This window comes from Chiloscyllium plagiosum, chromosome 20, assembly GCF_004010195.1.
Source record: "Chiloscyllium plagiosum isolate BGI_BamShark_2017 chromosome 20, ASM401019v2, whole genome shotgun sequence".
In the NCBI taxonomy this organism is placed as follows: domain Eukaryota; kingdom Metazoa; phylum Chordata; class Chondrichthyes; order Orectolobiformes; family Hemiscylliidae; genus Chiloscyllium; species Chiloscyllium plagiosum.
In genome coordinates, this window is record NC_057729.1 from 48,767,360 (window position 1) to 48,780,568 (window position 13,209).

General features: G+C 42.9%; 1 protein-coding gene across 2 annotated transcripts in view; it reads right to left on the reverse strand.

The window, feature by feature from the left end:
- LOC122560245 (protein phosphatase 1 regulatory inhibitor subunit 16B-like) overlaps positions 1-13,209 on the reverse strand; it is a 192,958-nt gene that overhangs the window by 169,613 nt on the left and 10,136 nt on the right. Inside the window, exons 1-2 of one of the 2 annotated variants that reach the window (XM_043710732.1) lie at positions 10,872-11,137; positions 8,486-8,591 (exon numbers count right to left, since the gene is read on the reverse strand). The exons of the other annotated variant lie outside the window; for it this stretch is intronic. The gene's annotated coding sequence lies outside the window, so the exon portion shown is untranslated. Of the gene's footprint in view, positions 1-8,485; positions 8,592-10,871; positions 11,138-13,209 lie in introns of those variants that run through there. 2 annotated transcript variants of the gene reach the window in all.

Below are 13,209 nucleotides of genomic sequence, written 5' to 3' on the forward strand. Positions count from 1 at the left end.
TCGAACTCAGCACCGCCTTCCTAACCTGCAATCTTCTTCCCGACCTCTCCGCCCCCACTCCCGTCTGACCTATCACCCTCACCTTGACCTCTTTCCACCTATCACATTTCCGACGCCCCTCCCCCAAGTCCCTCCTCCCTACCTTTTATCTTAGCCTGCTGGACAAACTTTCCTCATTCCTGAAGAAGGGCTTATGCCCGAAACGTCGATTCTCCTGTTCCCTGGATGCTGCCTGACCTGCTGCGCTTTTCCAGTAACACATTTTCAACTATGCAATCATCAACTAGCATTCCCATTTGTAATGGTGAGAAGGCCATTGATGAAGCAGCTGAAGATGGTTGTCCCTTTGACGATGCCCCCAAGGAACTCCTATAGTCCCGGGAGTGAGAATTTTGGGTTTCTAACAACCACAATTCTCTTCATTTTTTAACCTGGCATGACTGCAATCCGCAACAGTATTTTCCTTGAATTCTATTCAATTCAAATTTTTCCAGAATTCCTTGATGTCACACTAGGACAAACACTATCCTGAAGTCAAAAGTTGTCACTCTCACTTCACCTCTGGAATTCAGCTTTTCGCTGTCATTTACACAAAAGCTATAAGGAGGCCTGAAGCCAAGTGGCCTAAGTGGAAGACAAATTGTGCACTGATAAGCTGATTATTGCTGAATGGGTGTTACTTGATAACACTGTCAATGACAACTTCAGCCACTTACTGATGACTAAGAGTAAACTGATGGAGCAATAACTGGCTGGATTAAACTGTCTTGGTCTTTATGGCTAGGATATATTTGGCTAACTTTCCACTTTGTGGAGTAACTGTCATTACACTGAAGGAGTTTGGCTGGACAGACAGCTAATTCAAGTCTACTGTTGACAGGGAGAGGGTGCTTGTGGCACAGTGGCATTATCCATACCTCTGGACCAGAAGGGTCAGGCTCAAGTCCCACCCAATCCAGAGTATGAGAAGCCGGGTTGTGGAAATATCTACAAATCTTTAATACCTCTGACATGGTAGGTCACTTGAGGTGTCGTGGTAGCATCCTTAACTCTGGGCCAGGAGACCAAGATTCAAGTCCTACATGGTCCAGAGAAGTGTCACAGTACCTCTGAACAGGCAGATTACATAACAATATCGCCTACTGACAGGGTTGTCAGAGTCCAGAGTCTGTGCTGTTCACAATTTTGTTGATAGCACCTAGAGTGAATTGATTGACTTACTAGATGGCAACCTTTACCCAAAGTGGAAGGTGTTTACAGCTGAAACAAGCCTTGACTTTGCACTGATGTACTGCACCATTGAACAACGTACAGCCATCTCTTCTCACTAGTTGTTTAATCAGCCTCTACCATTCACAGCTTAATACGCCAGTTTGATCCCATCTGTTTTTTTGTGAGATCACTTTCTCATTAGCAATACCAAGTTCTCCAGCTTTTGGTCCCAGAATTGCAAGTAAAAATTAAAAATTTCTTCAATTGCTGTGGTGGGATTTGAACCTGCATCTCTGAGCCTTACCACAACTCCACTATTCGTAGTACTGTGCACAACCCCAGCTGGCAATTTTGATGAGCTGACTACTTGGCAGAAACGTAGCTCTCCAGTGAAGATGTTTGTTTTAGAAAGGACAAATTAATTGAGTTAATATTTGAATTTCTAAAAGCATATCTAGTTCATGCTTCTTGTGAGAAAAGAAACCATTTGCACTCACAAGCAGGTAACGTTTTAAGAATACCCAATTGCTAATCAATATTTCATTAGATAAGTAAGATGCCTTACAGCATCTCACCAGAGTTCAACTCCAGCCAGGTTAACAGAGTGAAAGTCATCTGTTGCTTCAGAGCTTCAATAATCTGTCTGGAACTAATGCCCAGGGGCATCGAGCCTGCAGCACTAACTTAACCAAAATTGAACACCAGACTGTTATTAAACTGACAGGGTTACTTACAGAAACGTAGTTGAATGAAAAAGAAGAGCTGCTATAGGAACAATAGAATTTCTTGCATTTATACGACAGCTCAAACCCTCGAGTAAGTTTAAAAAACTGAGATAGATTCTTGATCAGTAGGGGAAATCAAGGGTGACAGGGAAAAGGCAGGAAAGTGGACTTGGGGAATGTCGGATCAGCCATGGTTCGACTGAATGGTGGAGCAGTCTCAAGAGGCCAAGTGGCCTCCTCCTGTTCCTATTTCTTATGGGTTAATGGTCTTATCATACCATTGGAATGTCTCAAAGCATTTGCATTGAATTACTGTAACAGCACAGTGACTGGTGTGTTGGTAAATACAATCATTTTGCATTAGTAATATCTCACAGAATAATCAGCTAAAAGACTGTTTCTGCTGTACCCACCCAGCGATCGTTGGGATAAGGAAGTTGGCTAAAATCACAAGAACCTTCTCCGCCTCTTTGAAATATCAGAGGGTTTTTAAAGTCCAAAAAGGAAAAGGTTTTAAAAATGTCACCTCTAATATTGCATCATGCCCTCAGTAATACATTAAGCTATATTGGCTCCAATTCCAAATATGCCAGAAATTTAAAATTCTCATCCTTCTGTCTGTATCTCTCCCCATCTTTCAACACCTCCAGTCCATCAGTCCCTCGATTTCAGATCTCGTCTTGCACACTCCCATTTTCCACTGTGTCTCTTCAGCTACCAAGTCCATAAGCTCTGAAATTCCCACTTCAAATCTCTCCATGTCCCTCTGCTCCTGAAAATCTACCTCTTTAAGCTTTTAGTCACTTGATCTATTGATGCTTGATAGAGTGTTGTGCCCACATTTGTTCAATAACACAGTGAAGTGGTAGGAATCATTTACCATTCAAAAGATACCACACAAATGTAAATTGTTGTTGTAGCATCCAAATTATAACCTCAAATCCTGTTTGGGGAACTTAGCCTTCAGTCACCTGACCCATGGGTATAAATGTTACTCATGATGTGGCAGTGCTGGTGATGGACTGGGGTGGACAAAGTTAAAGATCACACAACATCAGGTGCAGGAGAATCGACTTTTCAGGCATAAACCCTTCATCATCCTAATGATGGGCTTCTCCTGTAGGGAGAAGCTGAATAGGCAGGAGCTGCAGAATTATCGAACTGGTCCAGGTTAGTGTAGGTTTATCTGGGAGGTACCAAAATACTTAGCACTGACAGTCCAGGAAAACTCATCTTGCTGCCGAATTATTACTCCACGCACCTTAATTAACACAAAAATTTAACTTAACAACATCTAGTTAAAATAAACATAACCGTTCACATATTGACTTAGATGAATTCATTGATAGTCCAAAAAGCGGCCAATTCAGCTCCATTCACAGAGCAAGTCAGCTATTCAGTTAGTCTCACTCCCAAACAGCACTCAGTGCTGACTTATTCATTTATCCACTTTCCTTGTGAAATTTACTGTTGAGTCTGCATCTAACAACCTTTCAGGCAACTCATTTCAAATCACCATTACTCAATGCAAACAAGAAATTCTCCTCTGCAATCCAGTTCTTTTGCAATTACCTAAATTTGTATTTTCCGCCGACCATGAGACAGGATAACAGAGGAGCAGAATTTGGCCATTCGGCCCATCATTTGATCTTGGCTGATATGTTTCTCAACCCTATTCTTCTGCCTTCTCCCTTGAACCCCTCACTAATCAAGAACCTACGTATCTCTGCCTTAAAGACACTCAATGATTTGAGGCAATGAGTTCCACAGAGACACCACCCTCTAGCTGAAGAAATTCCTCTTCATCTTAGTTCTAAAGGACCATCCACTCACTCTGAGGCTGTCCCCAGGAGTTCTCGTTTCTCCTTCTAGTGGAAACATCTTCTCCTCGTCCACTGTATCCAGGCCTTTCAGTGTCCTGCGAGCTTCATACTCCCCTTTATCTTCTAAGCTTTAATCGAGTACAGACCCAGAGTCCTCAACTGCTCCTCATATGACAAGCCCTTCATCCCTGGGATCATTCTTCCCAATCTCTTCTGGACCCGCTCCAACTCCAGCGCATCGTTCCTGAGATATGGGGCCCAAAACTGCTTACAACATTCCAAATGCAGTCTGACCAGAGCCTCAGCAGTACATTTCTGGCTCGTGCATTCTCGCCCTCTTGAAATGAAAGCTAACATTGCATTTGCCTTCCAAACTGCCAAATGAACCTGTACATTAGCACACCTGCCTTAATTGCTCAGACCACTGAGTATAGCAGTTGGGATGTTATGTTGAGGTTGTATAGGATTTGGTGAGGCCTCTTTTGGAGTGTCCAGTTCTAATCACTCTATGATTGGAGGTCTATTATTAAGCTGGAGATGGTTCAGAGAAGTTTGACCAGGATGTTGCTGACACTAGAGGGTTTGAGTTATAGGCAGAGGGTGGTTAGGATGTGACATTTTTCGTTGAAGTGCAGGAGGTTGAAGGGTGACTTTATAGAGGTGTATAAAATTATGTGGGGTATATATAACAGAGAATGCCAAGTATCTTTTCCCTGCGGGATTTCAAGACTAGGGGGCATGTGTTTAAATGAGAGGAGAAAGATTTATAAAAGACGTTGTTTTTCCTGGAGCGTCAGAGGCTAAGGGGTGACCTTACAGAGGTTTATAAAATCATGAGGGGCATGGATAGGTTAACTGGACAGAGTCTTTCTTCCCTGGTTGTGGGAGTCCAGAACTAGAGGACATAGGTGAGAGGGGAAAGATATAAAAAGGGGTAGCTTCTTCATGCAGAGGGTGGTACGTGTATGGAATGAGCTGCCAGAGGAAGTGCTGGAGGCTAGCAAGATTGCAACATTTAAAAGGCATCTGGATGGGTATATGAATAGGAAGGGTTTGGAGGGATATGGGCGGATGCTGGCAGTTGGGACTAGATTGGGTTGGGATATCTGGTCGGCACGGACAGGTTGGACCAAAGGTCTGTTTCCATGCTGTACATCTCTATAACTCTATAACATGAGAGGCAACTTCCTTTTTTTTTTACACAGAGGGTGGTTCGGGCGTGGAATGAACTTCCAGAGGAAGTGGTGGATGTGGGTACAGTTAAAACATTTAAAAGATATTTAGGTAAGTCCATTAATAAGAAATATTTGGAGCTATATGGGCCAAGCACAGGCAGGTGGAACTTGTTTAGCTTGGGATTATGGTTGGCATGGACTGGTTGGGCCAAAGGGTCAGTTTCCATGCTGTGTGACTCTGTTAACCTTCAAAGAATTCTAAACTGGGACCCCTAGGTCCCTTTGAGCTTCAGATTTCTAAAGTCCTTCGTCATTTAGAAAATAGTTTATGCTTCTGTTCTTCCAACCAAAATGCACAACCTCACACTTTCCCACAATGTATTCCACTGCCACTTCTTTGCCCACTGTCCTAGCCTTTCCAAGTCCTTCAGCAGCCTCCCCACTTCCTCAAAACTACCTGTCCCTCCACTTATCTTTGTATGAGCTGCTAACATAGCAGCAATGCCCTCAGTTCCTCTGTCCAGATTACTAACATATGACATGAATAACTGTGGTCACACTGATATAGCCTTATCTTACCAAGCATTTCCAAATGCATTCCGCAATCTAATCCTTAATAATGGACTGTAAAATCTAACCAATGACCAAAGTCACCTGTCTTATGCTTCCCTCCCTTTTTACTTTAGCCATTTTCCAGTTCACGGGGACCCTCCCTAACTCCAGTGATCTCTGAAAGATCACCATCAATGCCTCTACAATCTCGTCAGCTATTTCCTTCAGAACACTTGAGTATTTGGGGGTGGGGGGGGAAGGTGGGCAAGGAAGGGAATAGCTGTTGTCCATCTGATCTGGGTGATTTATCCACCTTCAGACCATTCAGCTTCCCCAGTACCGTCCCCTTAGTGATGGCCACTACACTGACCTCTGCCCCCCCGACTCTCGAAGTTCTGTCGTGCGGCTGGTGTCTTTCTATGCAAAGTAACTATTAGGTTCCTTTGCCATTTCCTTGTTCCCCATTACTACTTCACCAGCTTCATTTTCCAGTCCTCCAATGTCCAATCCTGCCCCTCTCTCTTTGTGATTAAAAAAAACTCTTGCAATATTATTTTACATCACTAGCTAGCTTACACTCATATTGCAACACACCTCCTCCCTTAAATCTTTTTTAAGTTATCCTCTGCTGGCTTTTAAAGGCTTTCCAATCCTCTGGCTTGCCACTAATCTTCACTAGGAGGAGAAAGTGAGGTCTGCAGATGCTGGAGTCAGAGCTGAAAATGTGTTGCTGGAAAAGCGCAGCAGGTCAGGCAGCATCCAGGGAACAGGAGAATCAACGTTTCGGGCATAAGCCCTTCTTCAGGAATTCCTGAAGAAGGGGTTATGCCCGAAACATCGATTCTCCTGTTCCCTGGATGCTGCCTGACCTGCTGCGCTTTTCCAGCAACACATTTTCAGCACTAAGCTTCACTAGATTGTGTGCCTTTTCTTTTGCTTTTCTGCTGTCCCTGACTTCCATCAGGAGCCATGTTTGACGTGTCCTTCCCTTAATATGTTTCCTCTTCCTTGGGATAAATTTCTGCTGTGTCTCCCAACTAACCCTCAGAAACCCCTGCTATTGCAGCTCCTCTGTCTTCCCTGCTAGGCTCCCCTTCCAATCAACTCTGGTCTGCTCCTCACTCATGTCTTAGCAGTTATCTTTACTCAATTGTAATACCATTACATCTAATTCCAGCTTCTCCCTCTCAAACTGCAGGGTGAATGCTATCATGATGTTACACTCACTGTCCCCTGGGGGTTCCTTCACCAATCAAGTGTCTCTCTTTGGGGCGGCACAGCAGTTAGCACTACTGCCTCACAGCACCATGGTCCCAGGTTAAATTCCAGCCTAAGGCATTTATCTGTGTGGAGTTTGCACATTCTCCCGGTGTCTCCAGGTGCTCCAGTTTCCTCCCACAGTCTAAAGTCAAGTGAATTGGCCCCATGCTAAATTGCCCATAGTGTTAGGTGCATTAGTCAGATGGAAATTGGTCTGGGCGGGTCACTCTTCAGAGGGTCGGTGTGGACTTGTTGGGCCGAAGGGCTTGTTTCCACAATGTTGGGAATCTAATCTCATCATTACATGTCACCAAATCCAGAATTGCCTGTTCCCAAGTGGGCTGTACTACAAACCACTCCAAAAAAAAAAGGTAGACATCCCACAAATTCCTTTTCTTTGGATCCACTACCAATCTGATTTGTCCAGTCCACCTGCATATTGAAGTCCCCTTGCTTATTGTAATAGTGTTTTTCGTAGATGCCTTTTCTATCTCCTGCCCTACATCCTGGAGAAAGTGAAGTCGGCAGATGCTGGAGATCAGAGTCAAGAGTGTGATCCTGGAAAAGCACAGCAGGTCAGGCAGCATCTGAAGAACAGGAGAGTCGACTTTTAGGGCATAAGCTCATCATTAGGATGATGAAGGGTTTATGCCTGAAAAGTCGATTCTCCTGCTCCTGAGATACTGCCTGACCTGCTGTGCTTTTCCAGCACCACACTCTCTTCCCTACATCCTGACTACTGCTCTGAGGCCTGTACATAACACTCAGAGTCCTTTCCATTTGTGGTTCCTCAACTCTACTCACACCTTCTGACCCTATATTGCTTCTTGCGATCAATTTAATTTAATTTCTTACTAACAAGACAAACACACTCCCATCCAACTGCCTTTAGATAAGAGGTTGTTCTTGGATATTTAGTTCCCAGCTATGATCCCCTTGCAACCTCCTACCATAGAGCTGTGCCACATTGAATCAGATCCCTTCGGTCCAACCCGTCCACGCTGACCAGATATTCCAACCGAATCTAGTCCCAATTGCCAGCATTTGGCCTATATCCCTCTAAACCTTTCCTATTCACATACCCATCCAGGTGCCTTTTAAATGTTGTAATTGTACCAGCCTCCACCACTTCCTCTGGCAGCTCGTTCCATACACGCAGCACCCTCTGCATGAAAAAGTTGCCCCTTAAATCCTTCTCCTCTCACCTGAAACCTATGCCCTCTAGTTCTGAACTCCCCACATTCTGGGGGAAAACACCTTGTCTATTTATCCTATCCATGCCCCTCATGATTTTATAAGCCTCTATAAGGTCACTTCGCAGCCTATGACACTCCAGGGAAAACAGCCCCAGCCTATTCAGCTTCTCCCTACAGCACAAACCCTCTAGCCCTGCCAATATCCTCTCAAATCTTTTACAGCTGAAACAGTTTCTCTTTATTTATTCCAACAGCACCCCACCCCACTCAAAATTCTGAATTACTATTCTGAACCTACTAAATCGCCCAATAGCCATCTTCCTTCTAAAATTAACTATGTTAATTTCTCCAAAATGTATCCTTTGCACCACTAGTTTCAATTTTTTTTTATTTGAAAGCTGGTTGAATGCAATATCAGGTAGTGCAAGTGTCATAGCTGATCCTCAACTAGCACATGGCAAAACAGACAGAAGAAAATTTACTTTTTCAAAGATACAACACAAATATGAAACAACCAACAGAACTCGGCTTGGTTTATTTACCTGCTAAGTTCAGCTGGGAGAATATTCTTTGTTTCAATACTGGTCCGCTCAATGCAGCTCTATAATCAGTAGTGCAGTCAACACTCCATTTTACCTTTAACACTTCCTGTTCAGAAACACCAGAGATTAGAAACTGACAAGCTATTTCCTCTGTGTACATTTCACCAGGCTTGAGTTTCCAATAGAAAGACAGCAGATAGGAAGTTAGGGTCCTGATAATGTCGCAACTGCAAACCTTACTTTCAGATCATCAGAAAACGTGTGTAAAGTTGCAAAGAAATATCATGGATGTTAAGATTACAAAAAAGCTAAACGTCAAATCACAGCAGTTTTGCATTCATTTTCGTCAAACTTGTTCGGCTTCAGTGATGTGCAGGTGCTTCCTGACAGTCAACACAAGCGAACACATTAAAATATTTTTCAATCTTTTGGCCCTAAACAGCAGTACAATCACCACCATGACTAAACGGAGAATGGTTACATCAGAACATGAGCTGTCCCCTTTACTCTAGATCTGATGTGATTTTATGGAAGTGATCTTGGTCATTAGATCGAGAGATGTTTTCCAGAGCATGTCCACACTCTATCTTTTTGGCCCTGTTTGTCTGGGCTTTTATCCTTAACCTTCCCGGAAGATTTCATGGTGGCAAGGTGGGTCAAGAGTAACTAGTCATGATGCCCCAATCATGAAGGTTTTGGGGCAGGATTGTGGGTCAACATCAGGGCCCAGAGGTAGGGTCTGCATATGGCATTTGTTCCTGAAGCTTGTGCTTCAGGGAGCCCCAGGCTAATGTAACACTACCCTTGTCCCAGTGGATTCAAAGGAGGTTGCTAACAAATGGCTGGTGAGCACTCGGCTCCAAGACAAAGTTCCAACAATCAAGATCCAATTGTCCTGAAGGGAGAGCCCAATTCTTGGTGGCCTTTGGCTTTGGACAGCAATGATGCATTCTGGAGGGATATAATTTTTCCTGAGCGGTGCTCACTCCCACAGAAATACAGATCCACTAGGGAACACCAGCACACAATATCCTCGTGAGGCCACAAACCAGGGCTTAGGAACATTCAAGCATCAGAGAAACCAGAGAAAAGCCTTTCCAATCAAATCAGAGAGGGGGAGGATGAGAGGGCGAGTGGACAAGGGAGAGAGCAAGCGCGAGAGGGAGAAACCTGTCAACAAAAGGAACATTCATCTAACTGGAAGCTCAGAAGACTTAATCTGAGGTAAGCATCTAGTTTCAAATGAATGTGGAATCTCTAGCTTAAAGCTGCATATGCTCAGGAACTATGATCTGGCTGATCTGGCATTATTTTAGTGATTAGATTAGATTACATTACATTACAGTGTGGAAACAGGCCCTTCGGCCCAACAAGTTCACACCGACCTGCCGAAGCGCAACCCACCCATACCCCTACATTTACCCCTTACCTAACACTACGGGCAATTTAGCATGGCCAATTCTCCTGACCTGCACATCTTTGGACTGTAGGAGGAAACCGGAGCACCCGGAGGAAACCCACGCAGACACGGGGAGAACGTGCAAACTCCACACAGTCAGTCGCCTGAGGCGGGAACTGAACCCGGGTCTCTGGCACTGTGAGGCAGCAGTGCTAACCACTGTGCCACCGTGCCGCCCACACTGACAATTGTTAAATTTAAATAAAAGATTGATATCTGAGATAGAGTGGTAACTGCCCAACTAATAGCTTGCGGATTTGTACATATGTAACAGAAGGCCATCTTCTGTTTGATCTTACTCGCCTGTGTTTATGGTAAGGGTCTGTGTAGAAGTGCATGTCAGTTACTTTAGAAACAAAAATTGTTTTTGAACTTATGATAGTTTAAAATTGGCACAAACTATATACTGTCGCAGAATGTAATGCTTTCCTTGTGGGCTATAGATTTCAATTTAATGAAGAGGGATGATTATTGAAGATATTTGTTGAATTCTTCTAACTTTGATTCTGAGAGAGTCCAAATATCTGAGACAACAACACAAATACTGAAGGCAAATGTGACTGCATCATCTAATAAATGACTTAGAATAAAAAAGGAAAGAAAAATGGCCCTGAATAAAAACATAACATTATGCCCGGTTTCCTGCATCTGCAGTATTTTGCTCTCCTATTATTATTTTCTACATTTGTAAGTATGGCTAGTTTTAATTTAAAAAGAAAATATTCACCAGTCAGTTGCAAAATGTATTTTTCCTGATATCAAAGTCCAGTGGTGTGAATAAAAGTAGTACATTACTGCAGGTGAATGATTTGGTGCTAATTTACTGGAAGGTTTTTCATGTTAAAACTTGAAACAGCATCAGGAAACATGCAACAACAGCATAGGTCCCTCTTATAGCAAGATATTTTTATTTATACTTGGGAATACCATTGGTAGTGCTGGTTGTTAGGTTTGTCGCTGTGGTTCTGTTTGCCGAGCTGGAAGTTTTTGTTGCAAACGTTTCGTCCCCTGTCTAGGTTTGTCTTTTGGATGTTGTTGCTGCCTGAATATTCAATAGGACCAGGTTCATAGGAGCAGAGATGGTTGTATTAAAACGAATGATCAAATTGTATGTAACTATCTGACAAAGCTGTGGTTGTAAAATATATCACACTGAAAGAGCTTTTGATAGGCTTTATAAATAGTGGCATGGAGTACAAAAATCAAGATTTTTGTAAACAGCTCAACCTGTGACCATAATTCTCAATTCTGACAACTGAAGAATGTGAAGGAGAGTTAAAGATGTTCAAAACGAATTAGAAGAATTCAACAAATTCCTCCAAAATCATTCTCTTCAATTAACTTTAAATCTATAGCACATACATACAAAGAAATTGACAACTGTAAGTTAAAATGTGATCGGGAGAGTTGGTCAATAAGGAGCCAAGAAACAGGAGGAGGACAAGAGCTCACAATTTCTCTCCCTAGCCCTGGTCAACATGTCTTTTTCTCATCACTTAACATCACTGCACAGGAAGCTGTATACTGCAAGTATGATAGAATAAAAGCTGAATGTGGGAAGTGGGTGATGGGGGTGGCAGAAAAAAATTCTAGGATGATTTGTGCCTAGGAGGATATATATTTGGAGATAATCCAACTATTATGCCTCTCTGTTTGCACTTGTGTCTCTGCAGCTAAGTGTCTGCGTGGGTGTAAAGGTGGCAGGCTGTCTTTGTCTGTGTGTGTATAAAAGCTCTATACAAATGCCACCATTCATTCTTCCTTATAATAACTGAATTGAAACAGGGGGAAAAACCTTCCTGAAAACAGAGAAATTGTAAGATGCTCTTACAAAGTAAAAGGTTTCAGCATGGAACTACTGTATAGCTTGAGATTTGGTATTCTTTCTATTCTTGTACATTGCAAATTAACTCAATTCTGTCCTCTGACTCTCTTAAAAGAAACAATTTCTCCCATTTACTGTCAGAACCTCAAAAATTTTGAGCACGCCTACCAAATCTCCCTTTCACCATCTCCCTTATAAGGCCAATGGTTCAAACCTCTCTAGTTACACAATTAGTTTCAAGCCATCTTGAAACCTATTGTGTAATGATGAGTGAATAAAATAATTAAAATAGCTGTTTCTGATCCTCAAGCATCACCAAAATCAAACAGCAAGATTTAAATTTTAAAGGATGCAACTTAAAAACAGATTAAATGTAATAGAAAGTATATAAGCCAATCCACAATTGTAGGCTTTTATCTTCCTGCTGTGTTTGAAAACCCTAAATGAAAGTTCAATATACAAATAGGCAGTTGGTAAGCTACATTGTCCAGGCAATTCTATAGTTGGTTAGAGGCAGTTACTTACAAATGTCCTGTACATCATGACATTACATAGAATCCCCACAGTGTGGAAGCCGGCAATTTAGCCCATCAAGTCCACACTGACCATTCAGAGAGCATCCCACCCAGAGCCTTCCCCCTACCTCTGTAACCCTGCATTTTCCAGGCTAACCAAACTACCTAGCACACTATGGGCAATTTAGCAAGGCCAATCCACCTAATCTGCACATCTTGGACCGTGGGAAGAAACCGGAGCACCCGGAGGAAAGCCACACTGACACAGGAGAATGTGCAAACTCCACACAGCCAGCTAGTCACCTGAGGCTGGAATCAAACCCAGGTCCCTGGCACTGTGAGGCAATAGTGCTAACCACTGAGCCACCATGCCGCCGTTATTGATATAACATGGGTATGACTTTTCCTTCCTCATTTAAATTGTAAGATGAAAAACATAGCAAAGAAAATAATTCAGACACTTTATCTTCTAAATCAATAATACTAGATTTTTAAAAAATTGAATTTCCTTTGCATGATTGATTACAAGGAGTCCAAAGTTAGGGGTCCATAAATAACAATGTATTTGTAGGGCACCTTTACATAATGAAATGCCTCAAGGTGCTCGAAAGACATGTTATAAAACAGCTACATATGGGCAGCACTGTGGCCTCACAGCGCCAGGAGCCTGGGTTCAATTCCTGCCTCAGCTGAGTGTCTGAATGGAGTTTGCACATTCTCCCCATGTTTGCGTGGGTTTCCTCCGGGTGCTCCGGTTTCCTCCCACAATCCAAAGATGTGTGGGTTAGGTGAATTGGCCATGCTAAATTTCCCATATAATGTTAGGTGCATTAGCTAGGGGTAAATATAGGGTGGGGGTGTGGGTTGGTGTGGACTTGTTGGGCCAAATGGCCTGTTCCCATACTGAAGGGAATCAAATCAAACA